We start from the raw sequence: 17,659 nt of genomic DNA, 5'->3' as shown, positions 1-17,659 counted from the left end.
GTCAAATGTGACGTTCACATATACGTGTACATTAACATACAGTTTATTAGATTTTGAGACTGTAGACCAGTGTCTCTTAAAGTGTGGTTCAGGGACCACCTGTATCAGAATTAGCCGGGGTACTTGCTTAAAAATGCGGACTTCTGAGACTCGTCCTATACCTACTGAATCAGAATTTCTGTGGTTTTCTCTGCGGAGTCTGAATTTTAAGCATGAGCCCCAGATGATTCTACTACACAATGAAATTTGAGAACTATTCTTTCTGGATTTGGGAATCTATGTGATTATTTGATTCTGTATCATACATGGTGGTAAATTATAAATGCAGATTCTGAAAATGTTCCCTGATGTGAATGTAGTGGAGTCTCTACATGTGTGCTTTCAAAGGAATCTCCAAGGTATATTATTGAGTTCGTTGCTGTCTCAGCCCTATGCAAAGCATTATTGGAAAAAGGCAGTGTTCTCATTTTACAGACAGGAGCAAAGAACACACATACACAAATAAAATAATTTTATATATATACTTCTCTATTGGTTTCATTTTATTTGCAGGGTTTATGTGCCAAAAATCTATTCTTAAGTTCACCCTGCTTTACAATAATATGATTTTATTTGAAATAATAAATAATGTAGCTGCGGAACCCATTAACCATGCAATTAAACAATCATTATGCATTGAATGAGGGAAATGGGATTGTATATAAACTGCTTTAATATTTTATTTAAAAATACTTGTCTTTACATTAACATAGGAGTAATAGAAAGTTCATCAGTAAGGAAAAATATAATGTTCTTCGATATGAATACAAAATTCACTCATAAGGAAAAATATATCCTTAGAGCTTCAAGATACATCTCAATCAAATAAAGGAGACACCGCTATAGCTCAGTCTTAATACTGTAGTGGAAATTACTGAAAGGAAAAGAACCACATTTATTCTTATTTGTGTATGCCTTTCAGAGTTTTGGATGCATTACATCTGCTTGCACATATCTGTCTGTTGGAAATAGAAAAGTGAAGGTCATTTCATCTTTATGAAAGCAATGGATCGCAATCCTAATATTTTGCCTTGCATGGACATTCTTAAATGGATTTCCTCATCCACCTAAGATGAGAAAATCAGTCCTTTGGGGACTTTTCTTCCAAAGCATAAGGATAATTTCCCAGATAAAACTGTGAAACTCTAAGAAAGTCTGCCCATACCTGCTTGTACTGAACTCAGAGTACCACAAAAATGTTGCTGTCGTGAAATTGTGCAGCCTCCTGGAAAATCTTCCTCTGCAGCTGTCAACCTTCCATTGTTTGCCCTTGATCACGTTACTAGGCCTCTCTGAGCTCAGTTTCCTCATCTTGGGCATAGTAATGGCTCTCAGAATTGCTGTGAGAATTCTATCATTCAGTGAGTCTGAAATACCGAGCACAGTCCTTGGCACATGATGAATGGCGGTTAGTCATTCTTGGGGACGTTGTGTAACAGTGGGAAATGTGTGGATAAGTTTTGACATCATCAGACCCCAGATTTGAAGTTCAGCTAGTTTCTTGCTGTGTGATCTTGTATGAGTAAATTATTCAGGCTCTCTCTCAGTTTTCTTATTTTGTGAAGTGGGGATTGTAAAGACTGTCCCAGACAGTTATTCTGAGGATTAAATGAGGGAGTGTGTATACACACGTATAGTACCTGGCACGTAGTGAATTCTTAATAGATAACAGGTGAGAGCCATTATTATTTGTATTGAATTTGATTGTCTCCCATTTTAGAAATTCTAAGGTAAATTTTAAAAACCACATATTTCATGTGCGTGTGTCAACCTGGGTTCAGATTTGAGATCCTACTCTTCATCTTTTATCAGCTGTCTCGTTTATGAACATATTTATAAGTTTTCTGATTTATACACAAACTGATATGTATTTCCGTTGGAAGATTTTAGTAATCGGAAAACAGAGTGATCATGAGACATGCATTCATCTGGCTGCTGTATGAGCAATGTCAGAAAAAAAAGCCTCCAATAAAAACTGCAGCAGATAGGCAGACACTTGCTGCAAGACTTAAATAATGCATATGAGTGATGTCAGACTCAGAGGCATGCAAAATGCGTAAACACAAAGGAAATTCATAACGTGCTTTTCAGGAAAAGGGTTGTTCCTTCCTGATGTGCTAACCTTGATTCTGTTTTGTGTTTTTGGTGCCAGCATAAAGATACATGGAGGAGACACGACTGAATTTTTCCATTGTCAATTTGTATTGTAATCTGAGAACTGTGTCTTTGCTCTTCTCTGCTTTACTGTTAATAAATATTCTGTGAGCTTTTGGGAATAAGCTACTTTAGTTAAGTGATGTCTTTAATTTTCTATGATTAATCCATTCAGTGTTCACAAAGCACAGTTCCACCCATGAGCATCCTTGCTAGATCGATAACTGTCATAACCACTTGGCTTTCAGAAGGACATCTTATGGAGATGGGGAAAAGGGACAATTTCTATTCCCTTATTCTTAACCTTCCCTTTCTCTCCCTATACACTGATGGTTACAATTTCTAGGCTTTTCTCCTTCACTGGCCACCTGTATCCCTCACCCTCAGTGCTCTAGTCACTCCTTGAAAGTGCCATGCATGCTGCTCCCCACCAGTGGGCCTCTCCACAGCGCTGCTATCTGGAATGATCTCTCTTTCCTCTCCCCTCCCCTGTCTACTCAATTCCTAATCATCCTTCAGAGCTTAGTTTGCACACTGATTCTCTGATTTTCTGGCCCAAGTCGTGTCGGCAGCTCATCTGTTCCTTATAGCCTTTTCTTTTTCCTTTGTAGCATGTATCATAATCATAATTAAAGAATTCATTTTATATTTGTGATTTAATGTTTCTCTCTTTCTCTAAAACCAAAGCTCTGCAAGAAAGAGCTGGGGCTATGTTTGTCTTTTTCCCAACTATCTCCCCCATGCCTGGAACCATATGATATCATAGTAAGTGAAAACGCTACAGTGTTAGATGGATGCAAAGTTAGTGTTAATGTGCTTCCCCATTTTATTTGTTGTTGTGGTTTTTGGGGGTCTTTCTTCACACAGGGATGTGGTTTGGAGAAAGCAATAGCGTTTGTAAATTTGAGGTCTGACACCATGGTCTTCTGACTGTACCTTCTCAATACAATAGTTTACTGTGATTAAAGAGGTACTGGCTGAACTCCTTGTGTTTAAGAAATCCCATCTCTGTGATAGGGTACATGTATGTGATGGCCTTAAGTCTAAGCTCCAACATTCATTTAACCTCCCTTGTTCTACGCTGTAAGTTTTTTTTGTGATCAACTTGGAAATCTAGTTCCATCATGACGATGGCTTGTGCTGTGGAAAAGTAGGTTTCCTTTACATAAGAAAAGAGCCTATTTGTCATATGTGGACATCGGTAACACATGAGTGGACCAGAACCTAGAGTTCAGCTAAAGTGGTCTATCTGGCAAATGTTGCAATGTTTGGGAGGCGAAGGATCATGGCTTGGAGGGCCAGAGTGATGGGAGCATCAGGTGGGATCCAGAGACCCAGGAGTGAGTGGCGGTAAGATTGCACGATGAGCAGAACGCATGAGCTTCTCTTCAGCCCCATAGACAGCCTATTGGTCCATAACTAGGAAGTAGTTAAGAGTTCAAGATTATATACTTTCTTTGACTGGGGATGAAAACAGAGATGCTGACATTGTTGAGAAGTCTGTTGTTCATAGGCTGTAATCACCTTTGATGCCAATAAGAGGAAATGAATTCATCCTTTCTAAATTTATTTTTCCTAATTTAATGGTGACTGAGCCTACTGTGGACCCGTTGGTCACCTGCAAACTAGTGAGGTGGTTGGCATATCCAGGAGAGTTATTTGAGAGGCAGTGTGTTGTAAAAGAGCTTGGGCTTGGGTGTCATTCAGATCTGACTTTAAATCCTGGCTGTTGTTACTTCTTCTCTGTGAGCCTCAGTTTCCTCACCTGTGACATGGGCCTAATAACAATATTGACTTCAGCCTTAGAGCACAGTGGCATTCATTAGAGACGATTTTGAAAGCCTGTATGATGTGTCCCTGGTACATAGTAAGCAGTCTGTACATGCTTGCTGTTGTTATTGTTTGCTGGGACACACCTGAAAATTGACAGTGATTTGTTCTAAGTTTGGGCCGGGTTTGCATGTCCAGAAGAGGCCTGGGCCCTGTGTTGGTGATTCTGGAGTGCCCGGCTTACCGTGTCCACTCAGTCTGTTCAAGAATCAGCCCAAAGCTCTGTGGCCCCCTGAAACTTCATGGCAAAGTATGTCGGCTTAAGGAAACAGTAGGGAGGAAATTGCAGCCATCAAATGTAGTGTGGAGCTTAAATCCAGTCAGCCTCAGTTCACAGCAAAAGCACATGACAAATGAGGACATTTCGTCTTGCTTTCCTGGAAGTTTGCTGGAAGGAGATGATCTTGCCACCTTTAGTTGCATTCACCCATTCAACCAGCACTTAATAATTGCAACTACTGCCTAGGCTGGGCCAACAGCTTCAGGAGGCCCCTTTCTCCATTAAAGAACAATGCATCTGCACTGCCGATGCAGCCCACCCCAACCCTTCCCAGCAGAAGACAAGAGCACAGCAAGATTGATGATTGTGTCTATTGTTGCATTAGAAGTGAGGTCTGAAAATAACTTCTGGAGTGATAGCCACATTTTTGGATTTTCATTAAAGCTATATGCTGTTTGAAAAAGTTTTACTCCTTTTTTACAGTTGAAATCACAAGTCCACAAGTTCCATTCTGGCTTAGTTAGGATGTGCGGTAAGCCTATCTGTATCTGAGTAATGGTGATAGTAAATTGGAGTGTGGGGATAGTGGTCCCTGTATTCTGAGTAAAGCAGACAGAAAGCTCTCCTCTCTGTGATAGCAGTCAGCTTGTTGACACAAGCCCACTGTGTATGAGAGAGAAAGAGAGAGAGAGAGAGAGAGTGTGTGTGTGTGTGTGTATGTGCGTGTGTGTGTACACGTAACTCATTCTTTGGAATTCTCCCGTGGAAAAGCAGAGGAAGGAAGCTGAGGGGAGGATGGGGCGATTGCATCCTGTACCCTTTGCAGGGGTGTGTCCACAGCTGCCTCAGCCAAAGGGACACTAATCCGTTATGTTTTTCACTTAGGAAGCCTGAATGGCGATAAGGCTTGATGAAAGACTGAGTGGCTCGCAGTGTCGTTCTTAGCGGGACAGCAGTCTCCTGCTGGAGGCCTGCTTGAATCCCTCTTAGTATTTCACTTCTAGAACTTTTGGGCAAGAGGCAGAGAAGCAGGCGCATCAGTGAAGTGGACCTGCAGAGCTCTCAAAGCCACGATAGGACTCCAGACCCGCCTCGACTTCAGTTCTGGCCACTCTTGTGAATGAAAGTGCCAAGTGGTAGGCCAGGTACAGGATTTTAAGGAGAATGAAACGTATTTCTTCTTGCTGCTTCCTAAATCTGATTTGAAAAGATGGATTCTACTGTGGCAAAGGCAGAGGGAAACTCTTGGGGATTATATGAGGTAAGGTATTAGAAAGTTCTGTGAAATGGATTAGAGTCACCTGATTTCTGTGTCCAGCTGTTTGAGATTTACAGTTGTCCATACCTTTCTCTTTGGAAAGTTCTTAAGTGCGGTCCCCTCCCAGTTTGGTTAGGTCCAATTATTACCGAAGTATATGGTGTGTTTATCACATTTAGTCACTTGATAACTCGACATCGGAGATCAATGCTGGATTAAAGCATGTAAAACTTTTACAAATAAATATGCAGTCCCCTCCCCGTGAATTTCTGGATTCCACTGGTTTTAAATGACTTAGTTTACTGCGATAGTAAGTACTGGGTCTGCCTACAAGAATGCTTTTGAAATGGCATTAGATTGAGTCTAAATAGATTTCGTGACAGGTGATCTGCCTCTGGAGTAATGTTTTTTGATAGATTTTAAAGCTCTTCTCTCATGAATGAGGTGTTACAGCAGATTGACTTGTGATGTAACATTTACACGGACAAGTATTCATAGATGGCCACATTCTAGACACTGTCGATTGAGCAGCAATCTTCAAACAAAACTTTAACTTGAGAATGAAACCATGTGTTTTAAGATTTTCTTGTGGCAACAGCGACAAACTGACCCAGTGTATTATAGGCCTTCAAAATATGCTTTAATTGTTTAAAAACCAGGAGGAATCCAGAGCAAAATTTCAGTTCTATCCTAATTCTTTACAAATTAATTTTTTCCAGTGAAAATTTCTGCTTTTTGGCTATAAAATGCCAGTCGGTCGTTCTCAAGGGATGTGGGCATGTTATTTTTTATTGTCGTTTAGGGTGCAACCGCCATTTAGTGCCTGAAAGCCAGGGATGCTAGCATTCCTACAATGCACTGGACAGGCCTCACAAAGAATTATTTTCTAGAATGACAGTAGCACCCTCATTAAGAAACGTTGATAAATGCTGAGTTTAATGAAAATTAAGGTGATGATTTAGTAAAGATTCGGGGGAGCAGTCTAATCTCGAGGAAGGTCATTCATCTTCTGAGTATGCCGTTTTGGAGAGGGACCCACAGGGAGCAGCCACTTCTACAAAATTAATTTTTAAGATCAGTAGCAATGAAAGTTCCAGAGAACTTGCTCCCACACACGTCTAGTTAATATTTTCAGACCTAGTTTGGAGTAGTGCCAACGAGTATCTGGTTCACTTCAATAAGGATAACCTCCTTCTTTAAATAAAGTTAGCTGTTAATGGTTCCTGATGCTTATTGTATGAGCTCATTAAGATCAAAGGAGTAATTTACCCCTAACCAAAGGATGCTTTTGTGCTAAACATTATTTTTTATAATGATGGTACAGTTCTCGAAGTCATCAGCTATTAGGTGCAGTAAAAGTAACATCCTGAAGGATCTAGAGGTTGCTTTTAAATTTCACTTAGTATTAAAAGGAATTATCTCTGAGTTGAGAGCTTAGTGTATGCGTGGTATTTTTAAAAAAATAATTAGAGGAAAGAAAGAGGGATGTATAATCAAAACCTCGTTGTCGTTCCTGAGGACTTTTTACACATACAGCGCCACGGCAGATTCCCAAGTTACACGCTGTGTTCAGAGTCCTGGTTTCGTTGTGTGGGGAGATGAGGGCGCCTCCGCCTGGTCCTTTATTGAGCCAGGCTCACAGCTCATTGACAGCATTTGAAGCCTTGATTGAGCTTGCATCCAAGAACTGGGCAGCACTGAGATGCTCTGTGAGAGTCTGTGCTCCGTGTGTGACGGCATAACGTACCATTACTGTGCGTCTGGGCTGTCCTTGTGCTGCCTAGTCATTTGGCGTCCATCGAGTCTCCGAAAACATATAAATAAGCATGCTTTTGTTTTAATTTATGTCTATTTATAGAAATTAAAATAAAATAAATTTATTTAAAAGAAATAAATTTAAAAAGTGAAAACTAAGGAAATGAAGCTGAGGAATTGTGCTTTTGGGTAGTATTTTAAAAAAATAGCACCCTTTGAAAGAAGGATGAAATGGATTGGAAAATTTGAAAAACTCACACGTTGAGCTCCTGATACGTGCCAGGTTCCCATACTGCACTCAGGTACTCCTCACAGCTTCCTGAGCTAGGTGCTGTTATCATTTAAACTCAGGCCCACCGTTTCTCTAAGTTCTAGGATCTTACCGTCACCTAGCAGCCACAGCCTGGCAGCGTCATTATCAAGCGGTGTATTACTTTTATTGCACCTGCAGTAAATGCTATGTACCTAAAAACGTACAGCATACTTCTGTTGGTGCATAGAGGGTCCATGTGGACTAATCGCCAGTGATCTATTAAGCATGTTGCACTAAGGTTTTATTGAGTTACTAAGTGATGGAGAATTGGAGCTTTATATTTTGACTGATCAAGGTTGAGTGTGGGAAAGTTGGACTTTCAGGAATTGTTTGAATAAAGAGAGGGAGGGGAAGAGTATGGTGAACTTAGTGAAACTGCAGGATGGTGGTTGGACTTGGCCGCGGCTTAGCAGTGGATGAGTCACCCCACAGGGTCATTGTACCGAAGAGTCTGGTATTGGTTCATGGCCTTTTGCACTGAGGGTGGATGTTTATAGTTACTGCAGCTCTGTCTACGCAGGAACCATGGAGACGGGAGGAGGGTCACATTTAGATTGTGCTGCCACGCTTGGTGCTGGGCCTAGGCGCGAACCATCGTGAGCCGTCGTCTCTTGTCCTTGTACAGTCCACTCTGCACACAGCAGCCAGAACGATTGTTTTTTAAAAAAATGTAGATCATGTCACTTCCCTGCTGAAAATCCTCCCGTGACTTCCCATCACCCTCAGAGTGGAATCCAAACTCTTCCCTGTGGTCTGCATGGAAAGGGTGGTGTGATGTCGAGGAGCGTGGCCTCTGGAGCAGGGCAGGGTGGGTTCACTCTGCACATACTAGTTTCAGGATCTAGGACAAATTTCCTAACTTTTAGTTTCCCATTGTTAAAAATCTGATAATAGTACCCCAAAGGATTGTTAGCGGTTTCAATGAGTTAATAAAGGCAGAGCAGTAGAACAGCGCCTGGCCCGGAGAAGGCGCCATGGTGTTGTTGTTGTCGTTATGTCTACAAGCTGGTGCTGCCTTCTCTCTGATCTCTGCTCTCCAGCTCTCTGCCTCGCTTGCTCTGCTCTGGCCGCATCAGTCTGGTGTTCCGCGGAACGCCGTGGGCTCGTTCCTGACTCAGGGTCTTTGCATTTTTGTTTTTTCCCTCTTCCCAAATCTCTCTGTGGAAAACGCTCTCATTTCATTCAGGTCCCTGTTGAAATGTTTTCCTAACTAACCTGCGTATAACAGTACTCTTCCACCAGCCTCTCTCCCCACCTCCCCTGCTGTCTCTGTTCAAGCCATGTTATCACTACCTGCCAGTACATTCTATCTACTGTACCATCTGACATAGGCATTATTTTGTATCTGCTTTTTTTTTTTTTTTTGAGGAAGAATAGCCCTGAGCTAATCCTCCTCTTTTTGCTGAGGAAGACTGGCCCTGAGCTAACATCCATGCTCATCTTCCTCCACTTTATATGTGGGACGCCTGCCACAGCATGGCTTGCCAAGTGGTGCCATGTCCACACCCGGGATCTGAACCAGTGAACCCCAGGCTGCCAAAGCGGAACGTGCGCACTTAACCGCTGCGCCACCAGGCCGGCCCCTGTATCTGCTTATTGATCATTTTCCCACTGGGCCAAAATCTCCACAAGGATAGGACCTTTGACTCTCTTATTCCCCCTGGAACTCCTGTACTTAGAATATTGTCTGACAGATGGTGGATGCTCAAAAAATATTCGTTGAATTAAATTTTCAATAAACTTCCTTTTCCCCGTCACTTCTATATTGCTTTTCTTTCTATCTTTAGGCCTTCACTGTTCCTTCTAACTCTCATCAGCCTGTCGTCACCGTGCCCCAAATTATGGACCCTAGAAAAAGATTTTTTACTCTACTCTTTCTCCTGAAAGTTATTTAGCAATAGAAAGTCTTGTTCTAACCTGTCAGCCTTGGTACATGGAATGGATTGAGGCATCTAGTGTCGTTTTATAGAATATTCCTGAAGGGCCTAATGTTAGATCTTATGCAAAGGTGTTTACCAAGTTACCAAATGCTGGCCATACTTGACCCTTTAAAAGAACCTGGGCTTATATTCTCTGCGTAAAGCGTCATTGCTGAGGAAATACCCATGGAAACTGTCATGGCGAAAATTAGGTACCGACTGCAATGTGTACTTCAGAGAGACTTTGGAAATTTTTAGGCCTCAAATTTTACAAAGAGCACCTAATTCTTGCTGATATTTTAATCATAAAATTAGATAAAACTACTATAAATTGCGTGTTCTGGTTTCACAATGATATTTATGATAAATTTGTACAACCACCAAATAAAATATAGACTTCTTGTTTGATATAAGTGAGCCTTTAGTGATTTTTCCATTTGAGGTATTATCAAAGAATTTGCTTCCTATATTTTATATAAGTAAACATCCAGTTGGAGAAAAAGTAAAACAATTTAGAAGTTCTCTGAAAGTCTTTGTCAAGAAAGAACTTGTTTAAGATGTTTCAAAGGCCTTTACTTGAAACTGGCCATGCGATCTTAGGTAAGCCAGTTCATCTTTTTGTGCATTGGTGTGACCAACTGTAAGATATAAACAAAATTGAATGTCCACTCAGCACAGCAGTGTGGTTAAATTAAGTTAGTTAGAAATTCATGTTACAAAGACTGTGAATTTAAATAAACTGATCTTGTTAAATTAGTCTAATAAAGCTTACCATGGAATTTGCAATGTTGTCCTTGTTTTTCTCTATTCTGAAAAAGATGGAGATCTCTTGGTGAGGATTTTATTTCTCTTTTGTGTATTTTAACACTCTAATACTAATATTCAGTTGACACTATATCATCATAATCAAAAGAAGATATCAAGACATCATTCATTCAACCAAATCTGAGCACCCACTATGTGCCAGATATTGTTCTAGTCACTTGAGATACATCAGTGAACAGAACAGACAAAGTCCTTGACCTCTTGGAGTTTATATTCTAGAGAGAAAGATAGACAATATATGAGAAGTATTAGTAGATGATATGGTATGTTAGTTGGTGATAGGGTTTCGGAAAAGACAGAGAGCAGACCAAGATAATCCAGGGAGGAGGAGCTGCAGTTTTAAATGGAGCAGTCAGGAGAGATTTCATTGAGAAGGTGATGTGCAAGCTAAAAAGAAAAAAATTGAAGGAGTGGATTGAGCCATAAGGATATATGTGGGGAATGTTCCAGACAAATGGACCCTGAGGCAGAAGCCTGACCACTCCTTTGAGGACATTGTAAAGGACAAAAAAGACTTTTGTTTTCCCTTGTAGGTTCACCTACTGGACCTGCAAATCAGACTGTCAAAAGACAGATGAGCAGGAGAAAAGACATACAAACTTAATTAGATGTTAACCTTTTAATTCTATGTTCATGGAAGCCTTCATGGAAATGAAATGAAGACCCAAAGAAGCAGTTAAACTCAGGAGCTTATATACCATTTTAACAAAGGACAATATATTGTGGAGAAGTAACTAGACAAAGAAAGGGGGGCTTGGCTTCTAAGGGTGGTAAATTGTGGGAAGGTAAATAAATATATGGGGGAAACTAATAGGAGGTAAGGGTTATTTGGTAAGGTTGTTTATGCAGACTGAAGTTGGTTCCTTCTCCATAAGGGTAAGGATAAGGGTAGTCTCCAGTGATTGAGTCATCCTCTTCCTCCTGGTATGGGAGAAGGAGACACCTTTACAAGTGGAAATTTATGTCTCGCTTTTAGACGTAAAGGGGAAGAGCAGAGAGCTAATTGCGTTCAACTCAAAGGGGCCTGTTTTGCCATGGCACTCTGATCGCCTTTGATGTCCAGAAGTCCAGTGCAGCTGGAGGGGAGCGATGAGGGATGGGGAGAGGGTAAGGAAAGACAAGGTCAGAGCTGTAATTTTTGGGGGGATTTGGGGGAAATGGGGCTGCCCATCCTGTAGGGCACTATTAGCCATCGTAAAGACTTTGAATGTTACTCTGAAAGAAACAGGGATCCACTGAACAGAAGCGAGACATGTTTCAACAGTAAACATGACCTGTGTTTAAAATGAATTCTTCTGTAAACCATCTCTGAGCTGCTCTTTATTATCTGGCATTTTGGGCCATGACTGAAACTCTTGGGAAGTATGTGCTGAAATGAGTCCAAGTGTTTCTTCCCACTGGTCTGTCGGTGGCTTCCTCCCTTGTCAAAGTGAGTGTTTAAGTGAATGGTTTAGGACCAGGTATTTTATACAGGAAGTTGCTTAGTAGAACCTCCTGCCTCTGCCCGGTGTGTGTGGGAGTGTGAATGATCAGGAGGCCCCTCGGGGTTGTGGTTAGGACTTGGCTATAAGTTAGAAGTCACCCAGCATGGATGATGGATGTAGTGAAACATTTAGCTCTTTGGCTTGGGCTCTACTTCCCCCTGGTGAGGCCTCCTGTGGGGAGGCAGTGACAGAGCCTCTCTCTCTACTTGGTGGTATGTGACGATGAATCAGCCTGTGCGCCCCCACTCCACTCCACTCCACTCCACCTGCCAGTGCTGCCATCGCGCCGGCGATGAGCACGCCTTTCAGTGCACACATCTCCCCGAGACCAGGCCTTGCCGACTTGTCAGGGGCTCTTCTCAGCCTCTGTTGCTTTTCTCTCCTGGAATGTGCTGGTGTCTTTGTCCCATCTCTGGCACGTTATGAACAGCAAATCTTTCTGGTATCTATAAGAAAATTGCCATTCAAGTGGCTTCAAAACCACAACCGCCAGTGGAATGGTATCGTCACTGTAGTCTCTAGGCATGTCTGACACTCACACTCTCTTTTGCATCTAGAGAGGCTTCAGTGTAAGGAATTGGGTATCTAGGGAGATTGAGTTGAAAACTAATGCCAAGTGTGCAAATTCATGAGGGAGTTTGTTAGTGAATTCTCATGGTGCTTCATAACATTGGTGCTCACTCCACCTCCCCTGCAGTGTAGTTCAGATCTCAAAGTCGTTGGTGGGGTTTTCCTGTCTCGTTGCAGTGGGATTCCGTAATCTGCCCAGGACATGCTGGTAAATTTGCAGTTTTAATAGCCAAGCAGTCCCCGTGAAGATGTGTTCTTTGCTTGGGTCTAGAATGATCGTTTTGATTCAAACTGTAGCTTAGTATTTCTCTTCAAATTGCACATCCCAGACAGGGCGTCTAATTCCCAGGTGTAGCGAGAATAAAGCCAGGCCCCTTTATGATCCGATCTCAGGGCATAGTTATATTCAATTTGTATCCAAAAGGTAATTTAAAATCAATTTAGATGTTTATGCTGGTTTTTGAGAAAATGTAGAGAGGGATTACTTTAAAGCCAAAGCAAATTTATGTGTCATTTTTCATCTCTCTGGCACAATCTGTCATATGGCAGATTTCTCACAATGGCAAATTTCTCATCTTTTCTCAGTTTCCTTGGGTTGATTGATAGAAGAGTGAGGGTTTTCAATCCTTTTTCTTTATTCCTATTCTATCTCCAGTGCTATGTGGAGGTTTTGGAAATACTGAGGTAGACGTAGAAACATTTCCAGAACCAAATTATGTTTGATATATTCGGTCCTGTCTCCTATAATCTCTTACTATCGTAAAAGCCTATTCACAGGACACTTTCTGGAATCCAAAAATAATGTACAAGAAAAATAATTTATCTTTTTTTTTTCTTGCTGGGGAAGATTAGCCCTGAGCTAACATCTGTGCCCATCTTCCCCCACATTGTGTGTGAGTTGCTGCCATGGCATGGCTGACGAGTGGTGTAGGAATCCAAAAATAATGTAAAGGAAAAAATTAATATATATATATTTTTTTGCTGAGGAAGATTAGCCCTGAGCTGACATCTGTGCCCATCTTCCTCCACTTTATGTATGAGTTGCTGCTACCACATGGCTGACGAGTGGTGTAGATCTGTGCCCGGCATCTAAACCTGTGAACCCAGGCTGCCGGAGTGGAGTGCACCAAACTCAATCACTATGCCATTGGACCTGCCTAAAAATTAATCTTTTAAAGATGTTTTTCACACTGATCTCTGTTTGTGAAATATTGTAGGGAAGGAAGAGTTTGAAAAAACTTAAAAGACTTTATCCTTACATTGTTTTAGCTTTTTGTGGCATTTCAAAAGAGAACTCTAAATTGAAAAACTAAATTTTTAAAAACTAAATTTAAAAAATTATCCTTTACAAGCACGTTATAGGTTAATGTGATTAATCCTACTTTTGCAGGGAAGAAAAAGGTAATGTCCTGGGTCCCAGGCAACAACAGTAACTTTTTTTTTTTTTGGTGAGGAAGATTGGCCCTGAGCTAACATCTGTTGCCAATCTTCCTCTTTTTGCTTTAGGAAGATTGTCACTGAACTAACATAGATAGCTCTAAATATGGCCATTTATCTGTTGCTTCTGATGACCATTCATGGAACCAAAAAAAATGAACCCTCGGAGGTAAAAAAATATGTGTAGGGAATGGCGAAACAAAGGAATAGATGGGACACTTTAATGAGTATTAAACGTGTAGCTCTCCCAAAGGATATCTTCATAGGCATCTCCCAAAGACACTGCAGACTTGATGGGTCCAGAGCCGTAAGAGTTACACATGGTCACAGGGAGCACTGATCCCTCTTCCTCAGATCTCCTTTAACACTTTGTGAAGTACACACACCTCTGTCATAACACCTTTTACACTGCGTTGTACCTTATGTGGCAGTCTTCTCCCACTACACTGTCATACACTGTCAGCTCCTTATGGCAGGAAATGGGTGTCTTGATCTTCGTAGTAGGCAGTCAATAAATGCCCTTTGAAGGAAGGGGGGAAGGAAGGAAAGAGCTAACAGATGAGAGGGACAGTAGTCAAAGAGATCTACATGGTCCACAGCATTGCTATAATTGTGCGGTTTCCCTGGAAATAACCATGGAACAGAATTTTTCCGAGTGTAGCGTTTGTAGCTCCTGTATCAGGATCACCTGGTTGGGGTATTTTCTAAAATTCAGATCCCTGCATCCTGACTCAAATCTACTGCCTCAAAAAAATCTCTGGAACACCAGCACAGGAGTCAGCATTTTGAAGAAGCCCCCAGGATATTCATTTGGAGCGATGGAGTTTGGCAGTCATTGCCCTGGTGGATCAATTAACTAAAGGGGAAGGCAGCCAATGATGAATTGTGACCTAGTGAATGTGCAGGAGATGTTAGTAAATCTGCTTACGTATAGATTTTGTTTAAAACCCCAAGGTTTTCCTCCTAGAAATCGTGTAGTTTTAATTAAGAAAAAGGGGCCTGTTTCTCAGCTAATTAACCAGATCTGAGAAAATTCTCTGAGCCACTGAAGTCTGTAGTTAATAGAAGAGAGCTGTGTGTGTGATCTTACATCTCTACTCCTTTATTCCTGGGTCCAGACACTATTTGCTTCTTCCTTGGAGAAGCAGACTTAGCAGAACGAGTCCAGGATTAATAACAGAACTAACTGGAACAGCCCTAAAGAATAATTTAAAAAACACTGAATGAAATCGTTTTGGAAACGTTCCATGAATTGCTAAAATAAGGCAAGAATAAAGATTTTCTAAAGTTTTGTTAATCGTGATATTTGCAAACAGATAGGTATAAGATTATGCTGGAAGGATTTAGGGCTTTTTGTGAGTTCTGTGCTTTTCTATTTAGAGAAAATGTACTGCCAACTAGACTTGTAAGAGAACAAAGGAGATTTATGGGACCTGATGGACAGGCTTTATATAAACCTTCCCAAACAAAATTAGATTTAGAGAAGGTATTTTGGTGTATGAATTAAACGTTGCCAACATTTCTTTTTTTGTAATTTTATTCCACTTATAAAGTTACCTAGGTATCTAGAATGTAGATTCTATTGTAACTGGAAAGCAGACGCTTTAATCCTAGTATGAAGGGAAATAAGAATGAGGATGGGAAAGGGGGCAGGGAAAGTAATGTTCAGAGAGCAAAAGCAAAAGCAAAGCAGGGGAATGTGGCGCATGGAAGCTGACATGTTTCCAGGTTGAGAGGAAGAAACTGAAGGTCAAGGTGAGAGAAGGTGACTGATGGAGGGGATTGGGTCAAGGGCACCATCATGATGGAGGGGTGAACCTGAGCAATAAACAGATACAGATACAGAAAAGGTGGTAGTGTGGAGATGGAGAAACCAAGGAGAAGAAGCCTGATGTCCTCCAGGTTTGGGATGCCCTAGGATGCATGGTACCCTGCTCCAAGTAAGAGGGTGGAAATTAGATCAGGAATGTGAGGACAGTGGGACAGATTTGAATACTTGTTAAGAGGAATGGGGAAAGGAAGTGACCTAATATACATAGAACAATTGGTAATTGGTTTTAAAGACCAATGACATCTCTTTGATCTATCAGAACTTTTATTCAGTTAAAGGAAGAAAAAGATTTATAAGTGCATCTATATTAAACATGTAGGGGATTTAGAACTCTTCCTCTGGTATACCCTTTTATACTTGGTTATTTTTCTTATTTGGAGTGGAGGCATTTTAAAAAGACTGGATCACCTAATACAGATGTTAAATGAGGGTCAATAAAAACAACTCATACAATCTGGGAAAAAATATCCTGTCCTCAAATATCCATGAAAAATAGATTTGAGCAGAGAAATGCTGTCACCGAAAAGGTGTTCCTGGGCTAGACTAGAACTGACTGCGACCTGAACCAAGGTGTTAAGCTACTTAAAGAAAAAGGTTTTAATCTGAAGGACCAATTAAAATTGGTCTTCCTGAGACAAAAGAAAGGCATGAGTCATTCTAGACATTCTGTAACCTGGTGTGACCAAGGCTGGCCAGGGCTCTGCTCACTTACAGCAGTAGGAGCAGTAGTTGCGGTGGAGGTTGTAATGTCATATCAAAGTAATTTGAACTCTGTACCCCTAAACTAGTTTATTTCTTGGAACTTTATCTTTTCAATTAAAGGTCACTGCCACTCAATGGCAGAAGTGCTTGTATCTGTCAGGGATAATGAGCTATCCGAGACATAATCTCATCAGAGAAAAATTTCAATCTAGAGTAACCAGAATATTAATTAACTTGAGTATCTGCCACGTGACAGACACTGTGCTTGGGGAAGGAATAAGACCTTCCCCGTGAAGCTTATGGGAAGGTCTCGCTGTGGCATTTAGATCTTTTTTTATCAAAACAGACCCAGCAAGCTTCTTCTCTGGGCCTGCTCATCCTAATTCTGACCCATTTCTCATCATATAGGGGACGTTTGAGTTTTGAGTTCCAGATAAACCTGGATGGTCATGGTACATTTTCGATATTTTACTTTAAGAGGCTAGCCTTTATTTCTTTAAATATCATAAGTTTAACCAAATGGAGTTGTCTTCATGGACTGTGACCCAATGAGGGGAATTAAAGTCAGAGATATATGGTTTATCCCAACGCACACGAGCTGGTGGGTGAATTGAACGCTTAACTCCAGGTTTATTTTTAGCTAAAGGGTCTGGGAAGGAAGCACCCATCCCTTGTTCTCCCTTATTTCCTCCTTCTGAGACCGAGGAGGGATATTCACCTCGTCCAGTATTTCACTTTGAAGTGAAGGTGGCTGGCAAAGAAAGTGTTATTAGTGACGGTCTTGGAACAAGAGATGTCGACACTGGTTCTCTGTCAAAGTTCTCTTCTAGGGACGATGGAAGGGGCTGTGTGAAGCCTCAGGCATCACTTCTGTCTGGGCCCAGACCTCTTGCTGTAGTTCTCGTCCCATCACCGCCCTGCCCTTCTATTTCTGTTCCTCAGTGGTCCATCTCCCCAAGGTTGTTATGGCAGAAGTGCACTTAGTCGGACTCAACTGCTGGCCTGTGGAGAAGAAGTCTAGCAATACCAGAAGCACACACCCTCTTACAGTGAGGTCACATTAACAAGTACAGTTTTATTACTGTCAGTCCTTATCATCATGATCCTAGTGCTTGCTCCTTAAAACAAGATTTGATGCTGACTTATCTTTCCTGAGGCCTCAAGAGGAAACTGCCACAACAATAATTTCAGAAAATTTCCCATGTGCCTCATCATGTTTTTTTTAAAAAAGCATTTTGAATAGCTGGACACCATCTACTCCCTTTGCCTGTGTCTCTTCCCTGCAGGGTCCAGCTTTCTGTGCCCTCAAAGTGACCAGTAGC

At 41.3% G+C, this 17,659-nt stretch overlaps 1 protein-coding gene across 5 annotated transcripts in view; it reads left to right on the top strand.

The window, feature by feature from the left end:
- Positions 1–17,659, top strand: part of HECW2 (HECT, C2 and WW domain containing E3 ubiquitin protein ligase 2) — a 374,671-nt gene that overhangs the window by 213,103 nt on the left and 143,909 nt on the right. Inside the window, exon 1 of one of the 5 annotated variants that reach the window (XM_023622260.2) lies at positions 5,074–5,504. The exons of the other annotated variants lie outside the window; for them this stretch is intronic. The gene's annotated coding sequence lies outside the window, so the exon portion shown is untranslated. Of the gene's footprint in view, positions 1–5,073; positions 5,505–17,659 lie in introns of those variants that run through there. 5 annotated transcript variants of the gene reach the window in all.

This window comes from Equus caballus, chromosome 18 (genome assembly GCF_041296265.1).
Source record: "Equus caballus isolate H_3958 breed thoroughbred chromosome 18, TB-T2T, whole genome shotgun sequence".
Taxonomy (NCBI): domain Eukaryota; kingdom Metazoa; phylum Chordata; class Mammalia; order Perissodactyla; family Equidae; genus Equus; species Equus caballus.
The sequence above is the reverse complement of the archived record's forward strand: the minus strand, read 5'-3'. Positions and strand labels throughout refer to the sequence as shown.